At 46.4% G+C, this 25,548-nt stretch overlaps 1 protein-coding gene across 3 annotated transcripts in view; it reads left to right on the top strand.

Moving 5' to 3' along the window:
- The first annotated feature begins 22,239 nt into the window (after positions 1-22,239).
- The window catches only part of TMTC4 (transmembrane O-mannosyltransferase targeting cadherins 4), a 70,168-nt gene continuing 66,859 nt past the window's right edge, over positions 22,240-25,548 (top strand). The window contains exon 1 of one of the 3 annotated variants that reach the window (XM_034936919.3): positions 22,240-22,374. The gene's annotated coding sequence lies outside the window, so the exon portion shown is untranslated. The remainder of the gene's footprint in view (positions 22,375-25,548) is intronic. The other 2 variants (XM_034936918.3, XM_063595851.1) reach the window with 2 other exon arrangements.

The following is a 25,548-nucleotide window of genomic DNA, read 5'->3' as shown; positions in this document are numbered from 1 at the left end:
GCTCAGAGTCCATATGTTGCTGACTCTGTGATCACCGCCTACGAGTTAACCCTGCTCTGCAAGGAGCAGTGCCATTCAATAAAAGATTGCTGTTTAACACCACCAGCTCACCCTTGAATTCTTTCCTGGGCGAAGCCCCAATTTTGGGGCTCACCTGTCCCTGCATCATCTGGTGATCATGAAGAGACAAAGATGGTGGCAATTGGCAATCAGTGGACAGGCAGTGAGACAGCAGAGATGGTGGTGATTGGCAGAGAGGCGAGATGAAAAGAGACAGTGAGAGATGATGGTGATTGGCAGAGAGGTGAGATGACAAGAGACAGTGAGAGATGATGAGATGGTAAGATGTCAACCAGAAAGATGGTGAGAGGTGGTGCTCAGCAGGGCAAGAAGACACCAAGAGGTGGCAGTCAGAGAAAGGTGGCTAGTGGCGATCAGCAAGCAGCAATCAGTGATTGGTAAGACAGCAAGAGACAGTGATTGGCAAGAGATGGCAAGACACGCTGATCAGCGCTACAGCAATCAAACCAGCAGAGCTACAGTACTAACCATAGACTCTTTTAAGGGCCGTTATCTTTCCTGACAAGTGGCAGCACTGGTCCCCTTGCATCAACTGATCCCACCCAACTGTGAAAACCTGGAGAGACCTTCACCTAGGTCCCATGTTGGAGACTGGTCAGCTCCATTTTGGCTCTGCTGAAAGGGTGTCCCCTCTACCACCTGCCTCAATATCAGGTGAGCCAGAAAATAAGGCTTCTGGCTAGATAGTCGATTCAAAGTCCCCTAGAGCAGGCCTGATCAACTAAATGCTTGTTGCAACTTCTCTCGGTCGTTTCTCCTGTCGTGCCATTATAATTTGCTTCACTGGCCATTTTCTTTGTTTCTGCTCGGAAATGTATGTTTCATTTGCAGTTTTTGCTGTCACTCCCTGTTAACCATACTTGAGCAATTGTTTAAGGCAGGACACTTGGCTGTAAGAGGTCCCCTGTTGTGTTGACCCTGGGATGACAGAGTCACATTGTTCTGTCACCCCAGTGAGGCCTTTGGTGTTCACTATTGGTCCCCTCTGGATGTTCCAGGGTTTTCAGCATTTGGTGTGGGGACCCTCGTTGGCTAATACTTGGGTACTCTGGGTTTTCAGCATTTGGTATTGTTGGCCACCCCCAGGATTCTCTAGGGTGTTTGGTGTTGGCATTTCCTCTAGGATTGTGAGTCGGAGACCCATCCAAGGGAATCTTGGTCTACCTTTCTTGTTTTCTGTCCTAAAGTTATCATTTTCCATAAAAGCATTTTCTTTTCTTATTGTCACTTTATTTACACTTTTCCTTCTATAATTTTATTAATAAATATACTTCTTTTGTCATATTTTGTTCACTGGCAAACACTTATAATCCACTTTGTATCCACTTTGTAATGTCTTGCTGCCTATACTTACATTTTCTCTGCAGGAACCGGGAATCTAAAAGGGAACCCTAACGAGCCCAGTTGCTTTCCCTCTCACTAGACTTAGAAAAATTTCTGTGTCTAGTAGAAATTCTTGTTAGACATGGGACAATGATGAGCATCTCAGAGGACCTGCCACTAGGGTGTCTTTTAGGCTATTAGAGCAAATTAAAATCCAGCTTAAAGCAAAAGAAACTCATTTTCTTTTGCAGCACCGTTTGAGTCCAATACAAATTAGAAAACCAAGATATTTGGCCTAAATATGGTTCTATACATTATAACGTTATTTTACAATTGGTCTGATTCTGTAAAAAAAGAAGGAATATGGGAGGAGGTCCCTTATTATGTACAGGCTTTTGTGGCCCTTTCCTGGCTCATGTTACTTTCAGGCACCAGGACGCCATGCCTAAGGGATCCGCTCCTAGCGGCTCCCCCTAGAGGCCTACGCCCTCCTCAGAGCCTCCTCTGCCCGGCAATTCTGAGTCGGTCCCGCCTGTTCTCTAACACAGGATTCCACTCCAAGGTCATCAGGCACTCCTCTCCCTTACCCGACTAGCCCCAGCCTATGTCCCCTGCTGCCCAAGAGAGTAAGTCCAACCAGTACCCCGGGAGTGGGGCCTTATCTCAGCCCCTAAAATCAAAACTGTGTCCATTGTGGGAAGTAGCTAAAGGAAATGAGGAAACACTCAGAGTACATGTGCCATTTTCTATGTCGAATTTGGCTTTATACAAGGAGAAATTTGGCTAGTTTTCAGAAAATTCAAGGAGGATGATAGAGGAGTTTGTTCATTTGACCACATCCTTTAACTTGGCAGGACTTGGAAATGTTATCACCTGCTTGCTGTGCCGTGGAGAAGAAGCAGAGGGAATGGTGTGTGGTTAAGCCAGTCAATTATGACAAGGTTAGAGAAGTAACTCAGGGAAAAGATGAAAGTCCTGCTCTGTTTCAGGGTCGCTTGGTTGAGGCACTCAGAAAATAAACGAATACAGACCCAGACTCCCCAGCAGGGCAAGCTCTGGATAAGCATTTTATTACTCAATCTGCCCCTGACATTAGGAGAAAACTACAAGATGCAGGAGTGGGACCTCGAACCCCTATGAGCCAACTCTTTTTTTTTTTTTTTTTTTTTGAGATGGAGTCTCACTCTGTCGCCAGGCTAGAGTGCAGTGGCATGATTTCGGCTCACTGCAACCTCCGCCTCCCGGGTTCAAGCATTCTTCTGCCTCAGCCTCCCAAGTAGCTGGGACTACAGGTGTGTGCTACCACGCCCAGCTAATTTTTGTATTTTTAGTAGAGATGGGGTTTCACCATGTTGGCCACAGTGGTCTTGATCGCCTGACCTCGTGATCTGTCCACCTCGACTTCCCAAAGTGCTGGGATTACAGGCGTGAGCGACTGCACCCGGCCATAAGTCAACTCTTAAATATGGCCTTTAAAGTTTACAACAGTAAAGACAGGGCAAAAGAAGTGAAAAAACCAACCAAAAATAATAAAAAACACAATTATTTGTGGCTGCTTTAAACTCCCTGCCACCTCACGGTTACCTATGCCAAGAAAGTGTCCTGAGGTCAGTGTCTGGGATCCCCGGATGAGATCCCCTGACTCGCCTCCCAAACATTTTGCTTTTCTCCTCTTTTGGTTTTTGAGACAGACTTTCGCTCTTGTCTCCCAGGCTGGAGTGCAGTGGCGCAATCTCAGCTCTTTGCAACCTTCACCTCCTGGGTTCAAGCAATTCTCCTGCCTCAGCCTCCCGAGTAGCTGGGATTACAGGTGCCCGCCACCATGCCCAGCTAATTTTTGTATTTTTAGTACAGATGGGGTTTCACCACGTTGGCCAGGCTGGTCTCAAACTCCTGACCTCAGGTGATTTGCCCGCCTCAGCCCCCAAAGTGCTGGGATTACAGGCATGAGCCACCATACCTGGCCCCAAACATTTTTCTTTGGTGTCTCCACTGAGTGAGTTCTCCAGCAGCTCAGGGACTCTGAGGTCTCCCTTGAGCAATGCAGTTCACCCCTTCCATTCCTTACTTGATGCTACAGGATTCCCTTCCCTGCGTTATCCTGTCTTCCATGTCTACTGGGGCAAACAAAATTTGGCCAGCAGACAAGTCCCAATTTTATAAATAACTTAGATCCAGTCTTGTATAGGTCACCTCATTTGTGTGATGTGTGTTGTGTCCAGTGTGCTATCCAATTGGCTTATAAATAGAAGAGTGCTCATAAACTAAACAAATAAAACCAGTCTAAACTTATTAGTTTGAAAAATATATGTCTTCCAGAATTTAAGAATTTTACCTAGGTAAACCACTGAGGATTCATAGGCTTTCGAATGGTTAAAATGGCTCTGAGTAGAGAGTTCTTTGTGTGGCTTAAAATCTTAAAATTGTTGAATGGTTCTCCTCTATAAAATACCAATAGGCATTTCAGGATTTCTTGCTTCCTAGGTTTATATAGAATATGCCAGGGAAGGTGTATTTTTTATAGTTAAAAAATTTTTGTTGGAAAAAATAATTTTTGTCTAATTCAGAAGTTACTAAAAGGAAGGATCAAAATAGGAGAAAACCAGTCAGTAGAAAAGAGAGATGTGAGGAAAGTTCTAGGTGGAAGATATATTTTTTGCAGGGAGAGATGAGGAAAAACATGATTTAATATGAAGACAGATCTTGTGTGTTAGATTCTTGTTTTAAAATAAAGTGACTGGTTGTTTGGGAGGTAGGTGGTACGGGACAGGTTGGAGGGTCCAGCCATGTCATTGAATCGTCTTTGTGGGCGATAATAGGGATAATTGTGAAAGGGAATTTGCAACAGGAATTTTGTGTGTGATTAAGCTGGCTGTGATTAAAGGGAGATTGTTTGTGGTACACTTTCTAGAAAAATGGTCTATGTGTTGGACCTGGTTTCCTTAAAATGTTAATTTGCCAAATTATCAGAAATATTGCTTTTCAATTCCGTGATCGATTTCTTTTAATAGCTTTTCAAATTTGTGTCTTGAACATTCGGTTGTTATTGTGTCTTGCTGCTTTCAGCTTTTTCTCCCTGTTAGAAGGCCTGAAATAACTCTTTCCTTTAGCTTTTCCATCACCTCCTGTGACTTTTTCTCCTCTGTTTCTGACTATTGTTGTGACTTAGAGGTCTGGGGGAGCAGTGTTTTCCCCCAATATAGCTTGATTCTATGCTCTTGGTGTCTTAGTCTGTTCTCATGCTGCTAATGAAGACATACCCAAGACTGGGTAATTTATAAAGGAAAGAGGTTTAATGGACTCACAGTTCCACATGGCTGGAGAGGCTTCACAATCATGGTGGGAGGCAAAGGAGGAGCAAAGTCATGTCTTACACAGTGGCAGGCAAGAGAGCATGTGCAGGAGAACTTTCCTTTTCTGAAAACATCAGATCTCACGCCTGTAATCCCAGCACTTTGGGAGGCCAAGGCAGGTGGAGTACCAGGTCAGGAGATCGAGACCATCCTGGCTAATATGGTGAAACCCCAACTCTACTAAAAATACAAAAAATTAGCCAGGCGCATTGACATGCACCTGTAGTCCCAGCTACTCAGGAGGCTGAGGCAGGAGAATCACTTGAACCTGGAAGGCGGAGGTTGCAGTGACCTGAGATTGCGCCACTGCACTCCAGCCTGGTGACAGAGCAAGACTCCATCTCAAAAAAAAAAAAAAAAAAAAAAAATCAGATCTCATGAGACTTATTCACTATCATGAGAGCAGCATGGGAAAGACCCACCCCCATGATTCATTTATCTCTGCCTGGCCCTTCCCATGACATGAGGGGAATATGGGAGCTGCAGTTCAAGATGAAATTTGGGTGGGGACACAGCCAAACTATAGTACTAGGTTTTTCTTGATATATAACCTTATTTGTGGCTTTTTGTTTTTGACTCTTATATTGCTTAAAAAAATTTCAAGGGCTAATGAGTGCCCACTTTCATTCACATCTCACCTGAAATATTTAATTGGTTGTAAGTCTTTTGACTTTAAGTCCCTTAACCAAAGGGGGGAAAAAAACAAACCTAAAAAATGAATTCAGGCCATGATTGAAAATAGAGTATCAGACATGCCTCACTATGCCCTTTCTTAAATTTTAGGCCAGGTTCAAAAGGCCTTTCAAAATTACCAAATAAAGTATTGCCCTTCTCCCCCACCCACAAAAAAGAACAGCTTCTCTGTTCAACCAGAAGACTTAGTCTTATAAGGACACAAAAAAATTAATCCCTCAAGGACTGTATTAGTTTATTCTCACACTGCTATGAAGAAATGCCCATTGACTAACAGTTTCACATGGCTGGGGAGGCCTCAGGAACTTTCAGTCATGGTGGAAGGTGCCTTTTCAGAGGGCAGCAGGAGAGAGAATGAGTGTCAAACAAAGGGTGAAGCCCCTTATAAAAACCACTTGAGCTTGTAAGAGCTCACTCAACAGCATGGGGGAAACTGTCATGATGGAGGAAACTGCCCCCGTGATTAAATTCTCTCTACCTGGTTCCACCCTTGACACATGGGGATTATTACAACCCAAGGTGAGAATTGGGTGGGGACACAGAGCCAAACCATATCCTTCTGCCCCTGGCCCCTCCCAGATCTCATGTCCTCATATTTCAAAATACAATCATGTCCTCCCAACAGTCCCCTGAAGTCCTAACTCATTCCAGCACTAACCCAAAAGTCCAAGTCAAAAGTCTCATGTGAGACAAGGCAAGTCCCTTCCTCCCATGAGTCTGTAAAATCAAAAGCAAGTTAGTTATCTCCTAGATACAATGTAGGTATAGGCATTGGGTAAATAAACTCTTTTCAAATGCGAAAAATTGACCAAAATGAAGGGGCTACAGGCCCCAAGCAAGTCTGAAATCCAGCAGGGCAGTCAAATCTTAAAGCCCTGAAATAATCTCCTTTGACTCCGTGTCTCACTTTGACCCAGGTCACACTGATGTAAGAGGTGGGCTCCCATTGCCTTGGGCAGCTCTGCCCCTGTGGCTTTACAGAGTGCAGCTGCCTTCCCAGCTCTTTTCACAGGCTGGCATTGAGTGTCTGTGTGTTTTCCAGGTGCATGGTGCAAGCTGTCAGCAGATATACCATTCTGAGGTCCAGAGGATGGTGGCCCTCTTCTCACAGCTTCACTAGGCAGTACCCCCAGTGGGGATTCTGTATGGGGGCTCCCACCCCACATTTCCCTTCTACACTGCCCTAGCAGTTCTCTATGAGGGCTCAATCCCTGCAGCAAACTTCTGCTTGGACATTCAGGCATTTCCATACATCTTCTGAAATCTAGGTGGAGGTTCCCAAACCTCTATTCTTGACTTTTGTGTACCCACAGGCCCAGCACCACGTGTAAGCCATCAAGGCTTGGGGCTTGCACCCTTGAAGCAATGGCCTGAGCTGTACCTTGGCCCCTTTTAGCCATGGCTGGGACATAGGGCATCAAGACCTGAGACTGCACAAAGCAGAAAGGCCCTAGGCCTGGCCCATGAAACCATTTTTTCCTCCTAGGCCTCTGGGTCTGTGATGAGAGGGCTGCCAGGAAGGTCTCTGACATGCACTGAGGACATTTTTCCCACTGTCTTAGTGATTAACATTTGGCTTCTTGTTACATATGCAAATTTCTGCAGCTGGCTTGAACTTTTTCTCAGAAAATAAGGGATAGCATTAGGAGAAATACCTAATGTAGATGATGGGTTGATGGGTGCAGCAAAGCACTATGGCACATGTATACCTCTGTAACAAACATGCACATTCTACACATGTATCCCAGAACTTAAAGTGTAATTTTGTAAAGGAATATAAAAAAGAGTTTTTCTTTTCTATTACATTGTCAGCCTGCAAATTTTCCAAACTTTCATGCTCTGCTTTTCTTTTAAACATATGTTCCAATTCCAAACTATATCTTTGTGACTACATAAAACCAAACGCTCTTTAATAGCACCCAAGTCACCTCTTAAACACTTTGCTGCTTAGTATTTTCTTCCACCAGATACCCTAAATCATTCTCTCAAGTTCAAAGTTCCACAAAGCTCTAGCCCAAGGAGAAAATGCCGCCAGTCTCTTTGCTAAAACATAACAACTGTGACTTTATTCCAGTTCCCAAGAAGTTCCTCATCTCCATCTGAGATGACCTCAGCCTGAATTTCGTTGTCCATGTCAGTCACTATCAGCATTTTGGTCAAAGCCATTCAACAAATCTCTGGGAAGTTCCAAACTTTCCCACATCTTCCTGCCTTTTTCTGAGCCCTCCAAATTGTTCCAACCTCTGCCTGTTACCCAACTCCAAAGTCACTTCCCCATTTTCATGTATCTTTACAGCAGCACCCCACTTCTGGTACCAATATAAGGATCAAGCATAACCAAAATAAAAGGGCCTTTATCAGGTATTACTGAGTACCCCCATTGCTGTTAAACTTCAGAGAATCAGTAGCTGGGCACACCTGTCCAAGATTAAACCTGTTTCTTATGAGTCCCTGCAGGCATAAGAGGACTGCATGACCTATACTCATGAACCTGTAGAAGACTTAAAGCTGTTGTTTCACAAATGCACAAATAAATAACATGACAAATAGAAGTATGTGCCATAATACACCACACTTAATATTCTCACCTAGTTTTTACCTTTCCTAAGACCTATGATAGCTATTTTATGATTACTAATTTTTGCCCCTTGCTTGTTTATTCTCTTAATTAAGCTTATGTCTTCTAGACTACAACAATTCCACCTGAAGATGATGCTTGCAGAATGCTTCCAACCCGTCCTGTTTTCTGATGCAGAGAATGAAAACATTCTGCCATTGGGTTCCTTAGATTAGGTATCCAGAAATTTTTACTCTTCCAATGCCGGGCAGGGCCTATGCCCAGAAACTCAGCAAGAAGCAGCTACAGAAGATGGACCTCCAACTTTCTGCAGCCCCCTTAAGATTAAGAAGGGGTATCTAATCTCTGAGTAGGGAATGCAGTAGGATAACTGGCAAGACTTGCTTTCTGGTCACAACCTTGCTGACCAAAACAAGACCTGGTCCAGATGGGGTGAAATGAAGAAACTGGCAGGAACCAGCAGATGGCAAAGAAAGTGATCCCTACCTACCCTCATTGCTCATTAGCATAAGATACTCCCACCAGCTCCATGACAGCTTACAAATGCCATGACAATGACCCAGAAGTTATCATCTTTTTCCATGGCAAGAACCTGGAAGTTGCTCCCCCTTTCCTTAAAAATTCTAAATAACCCACCCCAATGTGCATTAATCTGCCCCTAAATTTGCATGTGCTTGAAAGTGGGCATAAGTGAGAATAAACACAGCTGCTAAGAATCCATATGTTGCTGACTCTGGGCAAACTGCCTGTGAGCTAGCCCTGCTCTGCAAGGAGCAGTACCCTTCAATAAAAGATTAGCTAACACCACCAGCTCACCCTTGAATTATTTTCTGGGCAAAGCCAAGAACTTTCCTGAGCTAAGCCCCAGTTTGGGGGCTCACCTGTCCTGCATCAGATGGATGGATAGATGGATGGATGGATGGATGGATGGATGGATGGATGGATGGATGGATGGATGAAGAGATTCCAAATCAATCTTTCTCCCATTTGGGTTATGAATGGCCTTTACCATCAGCAGACTTCATCTGGGTTGGGGCCATCTTAATTCATCAGGAAGATCTTGATAAGGTAATATCTCATCAGTGAAAGGTAGGAGATGAGTCTCAATCTTCTTCCTCTCCAATTTACCCCTCTCCTAATTTAGTAATCATCTCTGCCAACCAGGATTTTTGGAAGAAAGTCTAGCCAAAAAAGTTCCTATTAAATTAATATAGAATCTTCCCTGTGGTAGGGAAATGGAGCAGTGTAATGAATCCCTACTCACCTAACATTCGTAGTTTTAAGAAGGACCCCAGCTGGGTGCGGTGGCTCACGCCTGTAATCCCAGCACTTTGGGAGGCAAAGGCAGGCAGATCACGAGGTCAGGAGTCCAAGACCAGCCTGGCCAACATAGTGAAACCCCATCTCTACTAAAAATACACAAATTAGCCGGGCATGGTGGTGCATGCCTGTAATCCCAGCTACTCAGTAGGCAGAGGCAGAATTGCTTGAACCTGGGAGGCAGAGGTGGCAGTGGGCCAAGATCACACCATTGCACTCCAGCCTGGGCAATAGAGAAAGACTCTGCCTCAGAAAAAAAAAAAAGAAAAGAAAGGACCCCACTTCCCCCAAAAACTTCTGCAGAGACTTGCTGCAGAAGCTAACCTTGATAAATGCTGGCAACTTCTCTGAAAAAACAAAACAAAAAAAACCTGAATTCTGCCCAACTGGACTTCCTACAAAAAAGCTTTTATTTAAACATAAAATGGGAGGAGGTGGAGAGCTGCCTATATAACTTAAAATTCCCTCCCCTGTTCTTAATGTATGCCAAAACTGACTCTCCTGAGTCTGCCTTAATAATTCCAGGGACATGTCACACACCAAAACAGCTCATGAAAATGATTTTTCCCAAAATAGTAACTGAACAGCTAGACACCTGCCCTGGAAATTAAGTCTTTTGTATCATTACATTCAAACATTTTTATTTGATCCATTTCTTACATTTTTTATTAGAAACATACGTGATATCTTTCCTTTGTGTGGCATCATTAAATATAGAGCTAGCTCCAGCTGAATGGCTAATGACGTGTGAGATGCCAGTGGAGAGACTGGGAAAGTAAGCAACTACCCGTGGTAAGAAAAGTACTTAAAACTTGGAAATAAGGCAAAAGAGTAGGTAGGATGTCCCTTTCTCTGTCTTACGGAGTATACTGAGTTGAATAATCACTCCCTCAAAAAAAAAAAAAAAAATTCATGTTCCTCCCAGAACCTCAGAATGTGACCTTATTTGGAAGTATGGTTTTGCAGATGTAATTAGTTAAGACTAAGTCATACTGGAGTAGGCTGGGCCCTAAATCCAATATGACTGGTGTCCTGAAGAACACCATGTGATGACAGAGGTAGAGGATGACATGTCTACAGGGCAAAGAATGCCAAGGATGGTGTGTTAGTCTGTTCTCGCATTGCTATAAAGAATTACCTGAGACTGGGTAATTTACAAAGAAAAGAGGTTTAATTGGCTCACAGTTCCACAGGCTGTATAGGAAACATGGCTGGGGAGGCCTCAGGAAACTTACAATCATGGCAGAAGGTGAAGGGGAAGCAGGCATATGCTACATGGCTGGGGCAGGAGGAAGAGAGCGAAGGGAGAGGTGCTGCACACTATTATAGACAATCAGGTCTCATGAGAACTCACTCATTATTATGAGAACAGCAAGGGGGAAATCCACCCTCATGATCCAATCACCTCCCACAAGGCCCCTCTTCCAACATTGGGGATTACAATTCGACATGAGATTTGGCCGGAGACACAGATCCAAACCATATCAGATGGCCAGCAACTACCAGAAGCTGGGAGAAGGGCATGGGACAGATTGTCCCTCAGAAACTCCAGAAGGATCCAACCCTGCCTGCACCTTGATTTCAGATTTCTAGCCTCTTGAGAGAATAAATTTCTGTTGTTTTAAGCTACTCAGTCAGTTATAATTTGTTGTATCAGCTCTAGGAAACTAATACCCTGGGCTGTTGTTTAACAGGCTCACCCAAGTATTATTAAAATTTTTAGGGGACTGTGACTTTGTTTTTTCTACTTATTACAGTAGGTAAGGGTACAGTCTCTGTAAAGTTACATGTTAATTTGTAGACCTTGCCCAGTGGAGATGTAAATAATTTTTGTCTAGAGAAAAAGATAACCCTAAAGGTTATTATTTTAATATCCTGTAGAGCGTTAACCAGTTTTGCTTCAAACTCAGCAGACGTACCAGAATGTGTTTTCTGGTGGAGACAGTTCTGATCCTTCTAATTTTCATTTGAATTGGTTTTACCACCTGTTCCCTCATTAGAAAGTGAAATAAAATTCGTGATGCTTCCTCATTCTACATACAGATTAGTCATGTTTTTAGCTTTTTTGAAATTATACTTTGACAACCCAGAATCTTCACGGACCAGACATCTTTCTGAGGCGGTCTGGTTCAATGTCCCTCTGAATGGAGGAATGCATTCTTTCCTCAGTGCACTCATCAGTAGGCTTGGTCAGTCTGTGCTTGAAGATTTTACTTGGTGGGGAACTTGTGATTCATTTTTTTTTTATTTCAATGGGTTTTTGGGGAACAGGTGGTGTTTGGTTACATGAATAATTTCTTTAGCGGAGATTTTGAGATTTTGGTGCACCCATCACCTGAGCAGGGTACACTGTAGTGTACACCCAAAGTGCAGTCTTTTATCCCTCATGCCCCCCTCCCAGCCTTTCCCTGAATTCCACAAAGTCCATTGTACCTCTTATTTTATTTTATTTTATTTGTGACAGAGTTTCACTCTGTCACCCAGGCTGGAGTGCAGTGGTGCAATCTCGGCCCACGGCAACCTCCACCTCCCGGGCTCAAGTGATTCTCCAGCCTTAGCCTCCCAAGTAGCTGGGATTACAGGCACCCACCACCATGCCCGGCTAATTTTTTGTATTTTTGGCAGAGATGGGGTTTCACCATGTTGGTTAGGCTGGTCTCAAACTCCTGACCTCAAGTGATCCGCCTGCCTCAGCCTCCCAAAGTGATGAGATTACTGCCACGAGCCACCATGCCCAGCCCATTGTATCATTCTTATGCCTTTGTATCCTCATAGCTTAGCTCCCACTTATGAGTGAGAACATATCATGTTTGGTTTTCCATTCCTGAGTTACTTCACTTAGAATAATGGTCTCCAATTCCATCCAGGTTCCTGCGAATGCCATTATTTCTTTTTCTTTTTTCTTTTTTTCCTTTTTGAGATGGAGTTTCGCTCTTTTTGCCCAGGCTGGGTTGCAATGGTGCGATCTTGGCTCACTGCAACCTCTGCCTCCTGGGTTGAAGCGATTCTCCTGCCTCCGCCTCCTGAGTATCTGGGATTACAGGCACACACAGCCATGCCCGACTAATTTTGTATTTTTAGTAGAGATGGGGTTTCACCATGTTGCTCAGGCTGATCTCAAACTCCCGACCTCAGGTGATCCACTCGCCTGGGTCTCCCAAAGTGCTGGGATTACAGGCATGAGCCACCACGCCCAGCCGAATGCCATTATTTCGTTGCTTTTTATGGCTGAGTAGTATTCCATGGTATATATATACCACATTTTTCTTTATCTACTCCTTGATGGATGGGTATTAAGGCTGGTTCCATATTTTTGCAACTGCAAATTCTGCTGCTATAAAGATGCATGTGCAAGTATCTCTTTCAAATAATGACTTCTTTTGTCTGGACAGATACCCAGGAGTGGGATGGCTGGATCAAATGGTAGATCTACTTTTACTTCTTTAAGGAATCTCCACACTGTTTTCCGTAGTGGTTGAACTAGTTTACATTCCTGCCAACAGTGTAAAAGTGTTCCCTTTTCACCACACCCACACCAACATCTAATTTTTTTTATTATGGCCATTCTTGCAGGAGTAAGGTGGTTGCACTGTGGTTTTGATTTCCATTTCCCTAATCATTAGTGATATTGAGCATTTTTTCATATGTTTGTTGGCCATTCGTATATCTTCTTTTGAGAACTGTCGATTCATGTCCTCAGCCCACTTTTTGATGGGATTATTTGTTTTGTTCTTCCTGATTTGTTTGGGGAACTCATGGTTGTTTTTATGGTAAGCTATTCTATTGCTAGACATTTATACTTAGAAAATTATTTCTCAAACTAAGGCAAAATCTCCTTCCAACTTCTACCCACTAGTTTGAATTATGCTTTCGAGAGCAGCACAGAATCTGACAGCCCTTAGGATATTTGATATTATACTCTTCTTGATTTTTTCTCCTCCAGGCTAAGTATCCTTAGATACTTGTGAGCACTAGAGTGTTCCTTACATATTTTGTCATCCTATTGAATTTGGGAACTGAATTAAATTCAACAACCCCCCTTCTTTTTTTGAGCTTCTACTGTGTTCGGTGCTGTACTCAGTACTAGAAAAGGAATCAGATGAGAAAACACTACACTTATAAAGGAATCTTTGCAAGAGCAATTAACAGATTGGAAAGACTCAGTAGCTTTATGGGATCCACTGAGGACCCAAGGGAGGGTATGACTAATTCTACCTGAGGATTTAAGCAAGGCTGGTTTACAAAGAAAGTTCTTCTTGCACTAAGTCCTGAAGGTGGGTGGGAAGTATCCAGGTGTGAGGGACATCCCAGGCAAAGGTAGAAAGACGTATGACCAAAAAAAAAAAAAAAAAAAGAACAAGAGAAAATTCTCAAGTAATCACAAGGCATTACAGCACCCTCCAAATTCCATGAGCGCTACAAAGATATAAATGTGATTAGTGGGGAAAATAATAATTATGGAAATAAAGCCTGTCTCTGAAAATGTAGGCAGGAGGGTGGTGGTCTGCACAAAGACCATAGAATTTGAGCTAAAGAGCAAGATCTGTCAATGTTCACTCAGCCCAATCCAAGGAAAAGGGAGCATACTGGGAAGATTTATCAATTTGGAGGAGAAAAGCAAAAATTTGAAGAAACAGTAATCAAATGGGAGGAAATTTTGTGTGCCGATTTTACAATGGGATCTGGTGTCAGTTTGCCTAGTGCACATCCCAGCTCTGACTCTTGCTCTCTACGTGACCTGGAGCAAGCTACTTAATATTACCAAGATTCAACTTCCCTGTGTGTGAAATGGGTCATGATAGGCTGGGCACGTTGGCTCATGCCTGTAATCCCAGCACTTTGGGAGGCCAAGGCAGGCAGATCACAAGGTCAGGAGATCAAGACCATCCTGGCTAACATGGTGAAACCCTGTCTCTACTAAAAATACAAAAAAATAGCCGGGCGTGGTGGCACACACCTGTAGTCCCAGCTACTCTGGAGGCTGAGGCAGGAGAATGGCGTGAACCCAGGAGGCGGAGCTTGCAGTGAGCCGAGATCGCGCCACTGCACTCCAGACTGGGCAACAGAGGGAGACTCCATCTCAAAAAAAAAAAAAAAGGGGTCATTATAGCAAACTTCAAGGGATTATTAGGTTCCTATAACATAATCAGGTTCATACACATAATGAAAGTGTGTATCATATGCCTGGCACATGCTGAGTTATCAGTGCAGAATAAATTTTATTATTATTTTCTCATTTATTTAAAATAGCAATTTAAAGTGAGGAAGCTGCATTTAGAAGAGAACAAGACCCAGGGAGGGGCTCTTACAATCAAGCTCTTAGAATCTTTTACTTCATGTGCACATATTCCCTCTACATGACCTTCTAGGCCTTGGGATCCTCCCTGCTCTCCTGGGCTATCAACCCCATGACCCACAAGTCATGGCAGAGACCAAAGTGTCCATTCTCATGCCTGGCTCATGTGGACAACTCGTTCTCTCTAATTCTGCTCAGACAGCTAAGATTGAAAGCAGACAGGGCAAGGGATGGTGGATGGAGGTTAAATTCACCTTGTTCAAGGTTTGGTTCCTTGTCTGACGCAGATAAATTTTCAAATCTTCTTTCCAACAACCTTCATCTTAATCAAGGTTCCTTCATCTAAAAGGAAGAAAAGCTACTCAAGATATCTTAAGAAAAAAAGATGGAATATACTGGAAGGAAACAAAAGCATCTCCCAGAATTATGGGGCAAGAAGATCTAGGAGGCCTCACAAATGAGAGACTTTGGACCTAAGGCACCTCTCTTGGCCTCCAGCGCTGCATGGTCTCTGGGCACCATGTCTCTCTAAACATCTAATTCATCCTTGTTTCTTCCAGCAAACCCCCTGCTGCTGGAGAAAAACAGGGTTGCTCCAGCCCTAGCCTTATCCCATCTCACTGTGTACAATCTCTGCTGATTAATCTCCTTTAACATGGCTTGGTTAATTCATTCTCTCATGAGAAACTTCAGAGATTTCCTACTGCTTATAGAAAAAAGTCCAAGTTTCTTATCATGACATTGCATAACTTCTTCAATCTGGAAAGTTCAACCCTTTCCAGCCTGATTCCTCCACATAGATTCCATGTCTAGGCGGTCTGGATTTCTATAAATATGGCCATAACTTTCCAAAATCTCACGCCCATTCGTGGCTGGAATGCTGTTCCTCACCAATCCTCTCCTATTAAAATCATACACAAGTGAAACCAAACTGATTTTCTCTTTCTGGGCCTATACTTAAATTACATTGCCCAGCCCTCTTGCATCTAGACAGCATGACTGCTTTTCTTCAATAGAAAGAGAATGTAAGCAATGTGTGTAACTTCCAGGCCAAGGCAGTCAATAGCACATGTGTCTTTTCAATCTATTCACTCCTTTCTCCCCTCTCCCAAGGAATAATGCCAAGCAACTCTGAAGCCAGTTAAAGATGAAAGCCTGGAGCCACAACATGGGTGGAGTCTGGCTCCCAGAATGACTGTATGGAGCAGACTGTGCATGGCTAGGACATGAGAAAGAAAACTTGATCAGGCTAAGTTACTGAGAGTTAGCATTGTTCATAATAGCAGTTGAACTACTCTGATGGCACGTCATACCTCGAGACTTTCCTCAAATTTTATACCTTCTTATGTCACTCCTGTAGAAAATGACCACTCTGTCATCTGAGCGTTTTTCTCTAGTGCTCCATTTACAGTATTTATCATTTAGCCTTATGTCATTAAGGTTGTTTATGTGTTCTCTCTTTCTCTCTAGGTTGTACATTTTTTAAGGACAAGTGTTGAGGTGTTCCTTGCCCAGCAACCACATTTTAGTCCCTGCTAGTATACGGTGAGGGTTGTTGCTGCTGTCACTGTACATGCTGTTTCTTGATGGAATTTCTATCTGGTGAACAGGGGTGGCAAGCAAGAAGGAAACCTGAGAGTCCCCTTACATTCTCCTAGGGCTGAGGGGATCTCATGAAAGGAGTCCTCCAAGTCCAGGGAAGCTGTGTGCACCTGGGAGAGCTGTGCCCTGCCCAACTCCAGAGGGCTCTATTCATGCAAATTACAGTGCACCTGTGTGCACATTTCAGAGCCCAAAGACTTCTTAGACACCAAAACATTTCAACCACCTCCAAATCTACAACCAAACTAACTGAAAGTAGTTATCCCCAAAGTCTCAAATGGCTCATCTCCCAACAACAACTTTTGACATCTGCTCTTCACAAGGGAGAAGGTATGGGGAGACAAGACAATATGTACTCTCTTATTTGTTCCAGTTCTTTCCAGTCCAACATAATCTTATTAGGCAGGTGGGGGTTCTTTAACTCTCTGGCTACATCCCTTGGTTGTGTGCCCAATCTTGGCTTCATTGAGTAAAGTACTGACTGCTTAACCCCAGACCTCTGTGCTTCCTTCCTCATCTGTAGGATGAGGATGATGATATGCACTTGGCAGAAGTTATGTTTTGTTTTGGTTTTGGGTTTTTTGAGACAGAGTCTTGCTGTGTCACCTAGGCTGGAGTGCAGTGGTGTGATCTTGGCTAACTTCAACTTCTGCCTCTCAGGTTTGAGCGATTCTCCTGCCTCAGCCTCCCAAGTAGCTGGGATAACAGGTGCCCGCCACCACACCCAGTTACTTTTTTTTTTTTTTTTGTATTTTTAGTAGAGATGGGGTTTCACCATGTTGGCCAGGCTGGTCTTAAACTCCTGATCTCAAGTGATCTGCCCACCTCGGCCTCCCAAAGTGCTGGGATTACAGGCTTGAGCCACTGTGCCTGGCCAAAACTTTTATGAGAATTAAATAACACAAGCACAGTGCCTGGAGCACATTGAGTGTTCCACCACCATCACTCCTTCCATGTGTGACAGCAACCCCAGAGCTCCTGTCCAAGGGGCTGGGGGTTGCTGTCACATGCAGAAGGCATGATCGGGGCAAGGGGTTATGGTCAGTGTAGTGGAACAGGAACAGGGAAATTTTCTCTGCGTCTTATCCTTCTCACTAAACCATAAGATTGTAAGAGGTGGAATCAGTGTCATGCTTACCTTTACCTTCTCCACAGAGCCTGCCCCTGTGCTTGGCACACAGTGTTATATCATTTTGGTCATGGCTGGCTTTGCAATTTACAGAACAAAAGAACATTGGATAAAGTCAGGAGACTCTGATTCTAACTCCAGCATTGCCAATAACATGTAACGCGACTTTAAGAGTTGTGCTTCTCTGGGAGATACCTTGTTAAATGCCTGCTGTGTGGTAGGCACGGTAGCTGCAGGGGTGCAGGAGTTAACTACACAGACATGGGTCTTGCCTTCATGGCACTTACAGTCTAGTGAGATAGTTGGAGATAGACTTTACACAAATGGCCACACTGTCAGTTAATTACAGTTTTAATAAAAGCTATGAGAGTATATACAAATGGACCTACATGTGTTTGGGGAGATAATTCAGGGAAGGGTTTTCAGAGGAGGTGACACTTGAGTAGTGACCTGAAGAATGAATTAGGGCAGCAAAAGGTTGCTCCCCAACGTTTTTGGCACCAGGGACCAGTTTCGTGGAAGACAATTTTTCCATGGACAGAGTTGGGGTGATGGTTTCGGGAGGAAACTGTTCCACCTCAGATCATCAGGCATTAGTTAGATTCTTTCTCATAAGGAGCTTGCAACCTAGGTCCCTCGCATGCACAGTTCACAGTAGGGTTCCCACTGCTACGAAAATCTAATGCCGTTGCTGATCTGACAGGAGGTGGAGCTCAGATGGTACTGCTCGCTTGGCAGGCTCACTTCCTGCTGTGCTGCCCGGGTTCCTAACAAGCCATAGACAGGTAACCATCCGCGGCCCTGGGGAGTTGGAGACCTCTAAATTGGAGGTAGCCAGGTGTCATGGAGGAGGATAGGAAGGAGCGCTGCAGGTGCACGTGCACAGCCCAGGAAGGAAATGAGCTCAGAACACACCAGAGGATGCAAGAAGGCCAACATGGCTGGGGCCTAGGGAATGCAGGAGACAGAGGCATGAGATGACTCAGGAGCAGCAGGCAAGCAGCCTGATCATGCTGTGGCATTGCAGATCATGAAAGATTGAGGCCTTCAATCTAAGAGTACTGGGAAGCAGGAGCCCACCAAGAGGGGCCGTGGGGGGGCAAGCCATCCTGAAGGCAGGAAGTAAGGGGTGCATTGTCTATAGATAGTTGACAATAATAAAACTGACTAGGCCAGGCGTGGTGGCTCGCACCTGTAATCCCACCATTTTACGAGGTCGAGGCGGGTGGATCACCTGAGGTCAGGAGTTCGAGACCAGCCTGGCCAACCTGGTGAAACCCCGTCTCTACTAAAAATACAAAAATTAGCTGGGCATGGTGGCGGGTGCCTGTAATCCCAGCTACTTGGGAGGCTGAGGCAGAAGAATCACTTGAACCTGGGAGGTGGAGGTTGCAGTGAGCTGAGATTGCACCATTGCACTCCAGCCTGGGCAACACAGCGAGTCTCCATCTCTTTGACAAACCTGACAAAAACAAGCAATGTGGAAAGGATTCCCTATTTAATAAATGGTGCTGGGAAAACTGGCTAGCCATATGTAGAAAGCTGAAACTGGATCCCTTCCTTACACCTTATACAAAAAGTAACTCAAGATGGATTAAAGACTTAAATGTTAGACCTAAAACCATAAAAACCCTGGAAGAAAACCTAGGCAATACCATTCAGGACATAGGCATGGGCAAAGACTTCATGACTAAAACACCAAAAGCCATGGCAACAAAAGCCAAAATTGACAAATGGGATCTAATTAAACTAAAGAGTTTCTGCACAGCTAAAGAACCTATCATCAGAGTGAACAGGCAACCTACAGAATGGGAGAAAATGTTTGCAATCTACCCATCTGGCAAAGGGCTAATATCCAGAATCTTCAAAGAACTTAAACAAATTTACAAGAAAAAAACAACCCCATCCAAAAGTGGGCAAAGGATATGAACAGACACTTCTCAAAAGAAGACATTTATGCAGCCAACAGACACATGAAAAAATGCTCATCATCACTGGCCATCAGAGAAATGCAAATCAAAACCACAATAAGATACCATCTCATGCCAGTTAGAATGGCGATCATTAAAAATTAAGGAAACAACAGATGCTGGAGAGGATGTGGAGAAACAGGAACGCTTTTATACTGTTGGTGGGAGCGTAAACTAGTTCAACCATTGTGGAAGACAGTGTGGCTATTCCTCAAGCATCTAGAACTAGAAATACCATTTGACCCAGCAATCCCATTACTGGGTATATACCCAAAGGATTACAAATCACACTACTATAAAGGCACATGCACACGTATGTTTATTGCAGCACTATTTAAAATAGCAAAGACTTGGAACCAACCCAAATGTCCATCAGTGATAGACTGGATTAATAAACTGTGGCACATATACATCATGGAATACTATGCAGCCATAAAAAAGGATGAGTTCATGTCCTTTGCAGGGACATGGATGAAGCTGCAAACCATCATTCTGAGCAAAGCATCACAAGGACAGAAAACCAAACACCGCATGTTCTCACTCATAGGTGGGAGTTGAACAATGAGAACACATGGACACAGGGTGGGGAACCTCACACACCCACACCGGTGCCTGTCAGGGGGTGGGGTGCTGGGGGAGGGATAGCATTAGGAGAAATACCTAATGTAAATGACAAGTTGATGGGTGCAGCAAACCAACATGGCACATACATACCTATGTAACAAACCTGCACGTTCTGCACATGTACCCTAGAACTTAAAAGTATAAAAAAAAACCTGACTAAAATCTCATCTGCTTTTTATTTCCACCTATATATACAACCATATGTGTCTTATAAATGTTTCTGATATAAAGGATGTGTAATAAATAACACACAAGTAAAAGGCAGACACTCTTTATTGTCAGTTCTATCTACTTGACTGATTCTCACAGAAAGCTTTGGTTCCTTTTTGCCAAAGGCTTGTATCTGAATCCATCCAATGCTTGTAACTCAACCATGATGTGACTAGTGAAATTACATACCGATCCACTTTTTGCCAACAAATTTATTGTCCTTAAATCTGATATGTGGTCTGTTAAACTACTTCTTACCCTTGTATAAACTCATTAAACTGCAATCTTGTTTCAGCACTAAACACATTTTTAAGTTTAATCTACATTATTAACATTTTCCCCATCACTTTCGGAAGTCTAGAGACAATCAGCAAAACAAATCGATGCCTGATTCATGATTCATAATGTTGGCTAATTTCCATGGTGTAAATACTTCGACCATGGCCCATTACAGTCTACCAACGAGACATCACTGAGTGTGGGCCGGGAAAACGCATGTGCAGTAAGCACATTATGATACGTAATACTGGAAATGGTAGGAAGTGGACAGACTTCAGAGTTATTTAGGAAGTAGAATCTTGGCGATTTGTTAGATGCCGAGGTGAAGGCAGAGTTTGGGAAACACTGGATGGTGGTGTCTTCACTCTCACAGGGAGACAGGGAGTTGAAAGCAAGCAGGGAAAGGACGCATTCAGTTTTGGATGGGTTCCATTTGAGGTGCTTGTTACCAGGAGTAGCTGAATAGGAAGCTAGATAAACGGATTTGGAGCTCAGAGAAGCAAAGATTAGAGTTGCAAATTTGGGATATATTGATTTAAATGTTGACAGCAGGTTAAATCATTCAGGGAAAAATTGTGGAGTAAGAGGAAAGGTCTGAGACCTTGAAAACTCTGTTATTTGGTGGTCACCCAGAGTAGACAAGCACGCCAAGACTGGGGACAGACAGGAAAGTGGAGCACCCCCGCCACAGGAAGACGTGTTTTAAGGAGAAAGAAGGAATTTTGCTCAGATCAGGTAACACGAGAAAGGAGAGTGTCCTGACTTTAGTGATGTGGATGCTACTTGCGACAATTAAAAAGGCAATTTCACCGAGTGTGAAAACGAACACGTGGAGTTGAGAGACCACAAAACTGGGGGCAGGCGCCTCTTTCACCAACTTCAGCGATGGAAAGTAGAAGAGGGTGGCAGCAAGGGTACGTGGAGTAGAGAATCTTGGAATGATGAAATGCCGAGGATACGGATTCCAGTCCAGAGGGAGCAACGGATCGGATTCTCCGATACTGGAAAAACAGAAGGTGGGGGGGCTCGGTGATGGAGGGAGCAGGTGTGCAGTTTTGCCGGTGGAAAGTGGAAGTTTCTCTTTTCTCCTGAAGCAGGCGGCAAAGACCTCTGAGAGTGGGAGTGTGGTGGGTGTGCCGGGCCCCTGGATGGGAGTGGAGGTTTGGAACCAAGTGGCCCGAGCCTGCGGTGAGTGGGCCCGCCCTGGGTGGCTCTGGCCGCAGCAGGGTCGATGGGGCAGCATGGTCTCGGCAGGAAGAACACGGCTTCAGTCAGTTCTGTTCTAAGAAGCAGAAGGTGGAGATACGCATGTTTTAAACAACTCCTCCCGGACAGGAAGAAGTGGAGTTCTGGCTGTTCTGCGAGGACGCCGCAGTCCCAGCGTGGAGACCACCGGGCAGGCGAAGCGCGAGACAGGCCAGAAATAGGGTCCCGCGCGCGGACCCCGGAGGAAGAGCGAGGGCTCACTCGGTTTCCCGCAGCCAGCCTCGCCCGACCCAGCTGGGGCCGCCCCTTCCCGCCCCGGCCCCGCCTCTGCCTCAGCTCCGCGCCCACAACCCGGCTTCCTCCTCTCCCGCCGGGTCCGTCTGTCCCTGCGCCTCCTTCGCCGCCGACTAGCGCCCCCTGGCCTGACGTCACCGGCGCGTCCGCCAATGAGCTGAGGAGGGACTTGGCTGTGGCCTGAAAGTGACGGGAGCAGCAGCCAATGGTCGGGCGGAGGGGGCGGGCCGAGACTGGTGCTGGGGGGCGCCCGCGCGCGTGGGGAGCTGCGGGAGGCGCGGCGCGGGGGGGTCGGGTGCGCGGCGGGAGGGGTCGGCGGGCGGCCCCTCCCCCTGCCAGGTCCGGGCGGGCGCCTGGAGCCGCCAGAGTTTCCGCACCCGGGAGGGAGATGCGGCCGGGGCTCAGGCTCCTTGCAGGTAACGCGCGGGGCGGCCCCTGCAGGGCCGAGCGCGCCGCGGGGCGAGCGGAGTTGGACGCGGAGCGGGCGCGGGTTCCCCGCTGCCGCCGTGTCCCGAGCCCCGCACGGCGGCCCGGGCCAGAGCGGCGCTGCTGGAGGAGTTGGTTCCGGGACCTGAGCTGCGGCCCGGGCCGGGGTCACGGGGGACGCGGGCCCCTGTGTGAGCCGCACATGGGACAAAGGGCGCGGCGTGGAGGCTGCGCGCCCCGCCTGCCCGCGCCGCGCTCGGGCCCCTGAGCTCCTCCGCCCGGGCAGAGGTCGCCGCCCCCAGCCCCTGCCTGCACAGCCGCGCCGGCGCTCCCTCGGCCCGGGCGCACCCGGCGCCTGCGGCGCGTCCCCGGAGCGGCCATCTGGCCGCGGGGCCCCGCGCCTGGCCGCCAGCTGGCCGCGGCGCAGGCGATGGCTGGACACAGCCGGGCCGCTTGGCCGCCTGCCCTGGGTTCCGCGGCGGCTCCCCCGCCGCGCCGCGAGCGCCTGCTACTCCACGCTCGGCTGCGGAGTGGAGCGGCGCGAGCGCGGGGCCACCGGCCCGGGCGCCCGGGGCCACCGAGCCGCCGCTTCCCGGCGTGGGCTCGGAGTTTGGGGAAGCCGAGCAGGTGACGCAGCCACTGCGCACCTCCTGCGAACTCTGCGGGGCTTCTGGTCTTGTTGATGTTGTGGCTATGGGCTGCGTGTGTGTTTTTCTTTTTTTTAAACCACACACAAAAGAAGGGAGGAGTTAGAGGAACGATCTAGCCACTATGAGTCATCCCACACTTCGCTCTTTCCCCGGGAGAGCAAATGCATGGGGAGAATGTCTTGAGAAACAGTTATAGTAGGGACTGACTAGGTCCCCTCCCTGTCCCCTTTCTCTGCGGTCCTGTCTGCGCCGGGCGCGCCCCAGATGGAGTGGGGTAAAATCACGGCCAGTGCACCTAGATAGGGGAAATCGCTACAAGCTAGCAAACTGGAAACTTTCTGGGACAGTGGAACTGTGAATATCAAACCACACACATTCTTGCTATAGGCAGCCATGGCCCTCGTGCGCTACTGAATTATAAAATGGGAAGGCCGTCACAGCAGGACGATACCTTAGCCTTCAGTAGCATGTATTCAGCACTGCACGGAGGAGGGCGGTGGTGGTGGCTCGCGCCCCCCTGCCTTGAGGGGCCCAGGGTCTGATCAGTCAGGAAACTGCCAGGCCCAGGGATGCAGGGTCACAAACGATTGTGTTCTCTAATCTGATTCCCAGAGGCGCTGTCACCTCTCAGCGTGCAGAGGATGGCTGGCTATGTGATTGAATGTTACAGATGAGGTAGAAAGGCTGGGCAGAGGTCAGCAGGCCCCTGGATGCATGGAGGGGAATATTCTTCTGTAGGTGGCTGCTGCTAATTTTTCCAAGGGGGAAACATTTAGGTTTGGTCTCGCCATTCTGTTTACCGCAGTCCAGGCTGCCGTGTCAGCTGTCATTGGGTCCTCATGGTTCACAGCTGGATGACATTTGTTTTTCTGGGGTCCCTGTGTGGGGTTTTTTTGGCCTTCTCACTGATGATTAATTTAACCTCCTGAAAACAGAGGCTCGATATGAGAAGTCTGAGAAATTGTAGGATTAAGGGACCTCTGCTTTGTTCCAGATTCAGCCCCTGTTGAGGGGCCAGTTGATTCTGTCGCAGGAGTCAGGTAGCGAGCAGAACACTGACTTCATTCCTCCTGGGTTGTGCCCTCTGCTTGGCCTGTAGCAGAGGCCACAGTGGGTCTCTCTTTTTGTTGCTTCATAAGGTGAACTAACGATCCAGCTATGGCAGAGGAGCCAGGGAGCCCAGGCAGGACATCATGTGGAGAAGAGGGACCAGAAAGTTCAACCTAGGGCCCATCTGGAAGAAAACAGAGCATCCTTTCCTATTTCATGTCCTGACTGTAAAAAACGGTGGAGGCCGGGCACGGTGGTTCACACCTGTAATCCCCATGCTTTGGAAGGCCGAGGCAGGAGGATCGCTTGAAGCCAGGAGTTTGATTCCAGCCTGGGCAACATAGTGAGACCCTGTCTCTACAAAAAAATATTTAAAATAGCCAGGCATGGTGGCATATGCCTACAGTCCCAGCTACTTGGGAGGCTGAGGTGGAAGGGTCCCTTGAGCCCAGTAAGGTGAAGCTGTGGTGAGCTATGATCATACCACTATACTCCAGCCTGAGTGGCAGAGTGAAACCCTGTTCAAAAAAGGGGGGGAAGGGATGTAGAGAGGGTGGTCCCCCGTCTCTGCCACCTTGCTCAGACAGGGCTTCTTTTAACTGAGTGCCAGGCCTGGCTCAGGTCATTGAGGAACAGAAGTCGTTTAGTGTTGGAGGAAGGAGAGTTGGCAACAAGGTCACTGTGCATGGTTGTACAGTTTGTGCCAGACACCTGACCAAGGAAGCCATGTGCCCTGGGTCTGCCCAAAAGAAGGGTCCGCCTTTCTCAATCGCACCAGGTCACCCGATGGGCTACTGCTGGCCCTAGTGCCCAGCCCATCTGCAGGAATAAACACTGGCAACATGGGTGTGCCCGAGACAGGCAGTCAGGGACTAGGAAGCAGCGGCTAATTTCTCCAAAATCTAACAATAATGAGAACTAGTTGTTTGCATACATTTTCTCCTTTAATCTTTACCACCACCCTCTGAAGAAAGTAGTGGTGGTACTATGTTGTGCCAGTGAGGAAACTGATTCTTAGAAAGACTAAGCAGTTCAAGGTCGTGCAGCCGGCAAGTCCAGGTTTGTCCGTCACCAGAGCCTTTGGTCTCAACCACTGGACTAGACTGATCACTTTGCCTGGCTTTCTAACAAATTGTAACTTTTTTTTTTTCTTTTTTGCGTTTGCTAGTGAAAGGCATTTTCCAAACTGTTCCACTATGTACGTTAACAGTAAATCCCTTCAAAGAAAAGAGCATTTGTGAGTATTTTCAGTGGCAGCAAAGAAGTGGGAGGCCTTGGAGAAAGGAGAAGGAGCCCCCTGAGATAGAGAAGCAGGGGAGTCACAGCAAGGAGGGGAGAGCCAGCCAGAACTGGGAAATGATGTGGGGGCAGGGGCATTGGAGGTAGGCCAGGTTTCCTGCTGTCCCTGCAAGAGCAGAGGAGATCATCTGAGATCCACTGAGTCAGCCATCCACTTGACTTCCC

This window comes from Pan paniscus, chromosome 14 (assembly GCF_029289425.2).
Source record: "Pan paniscus chromosome 14, NHGRI_mPanPan1-v2.0_pri, whole genome shotgun sequence".
Lineage (NCBI taxonomy): Eukaryota > Metazoa > Chordata > Mammalia > Primates > Hominidae > Pan > Pan paniscus.
The sequence above is the reverse complement of the archived record's forward strand: the minus strand, read 5'-3'. Positions and strand labels throughout refer to the sequence as shown.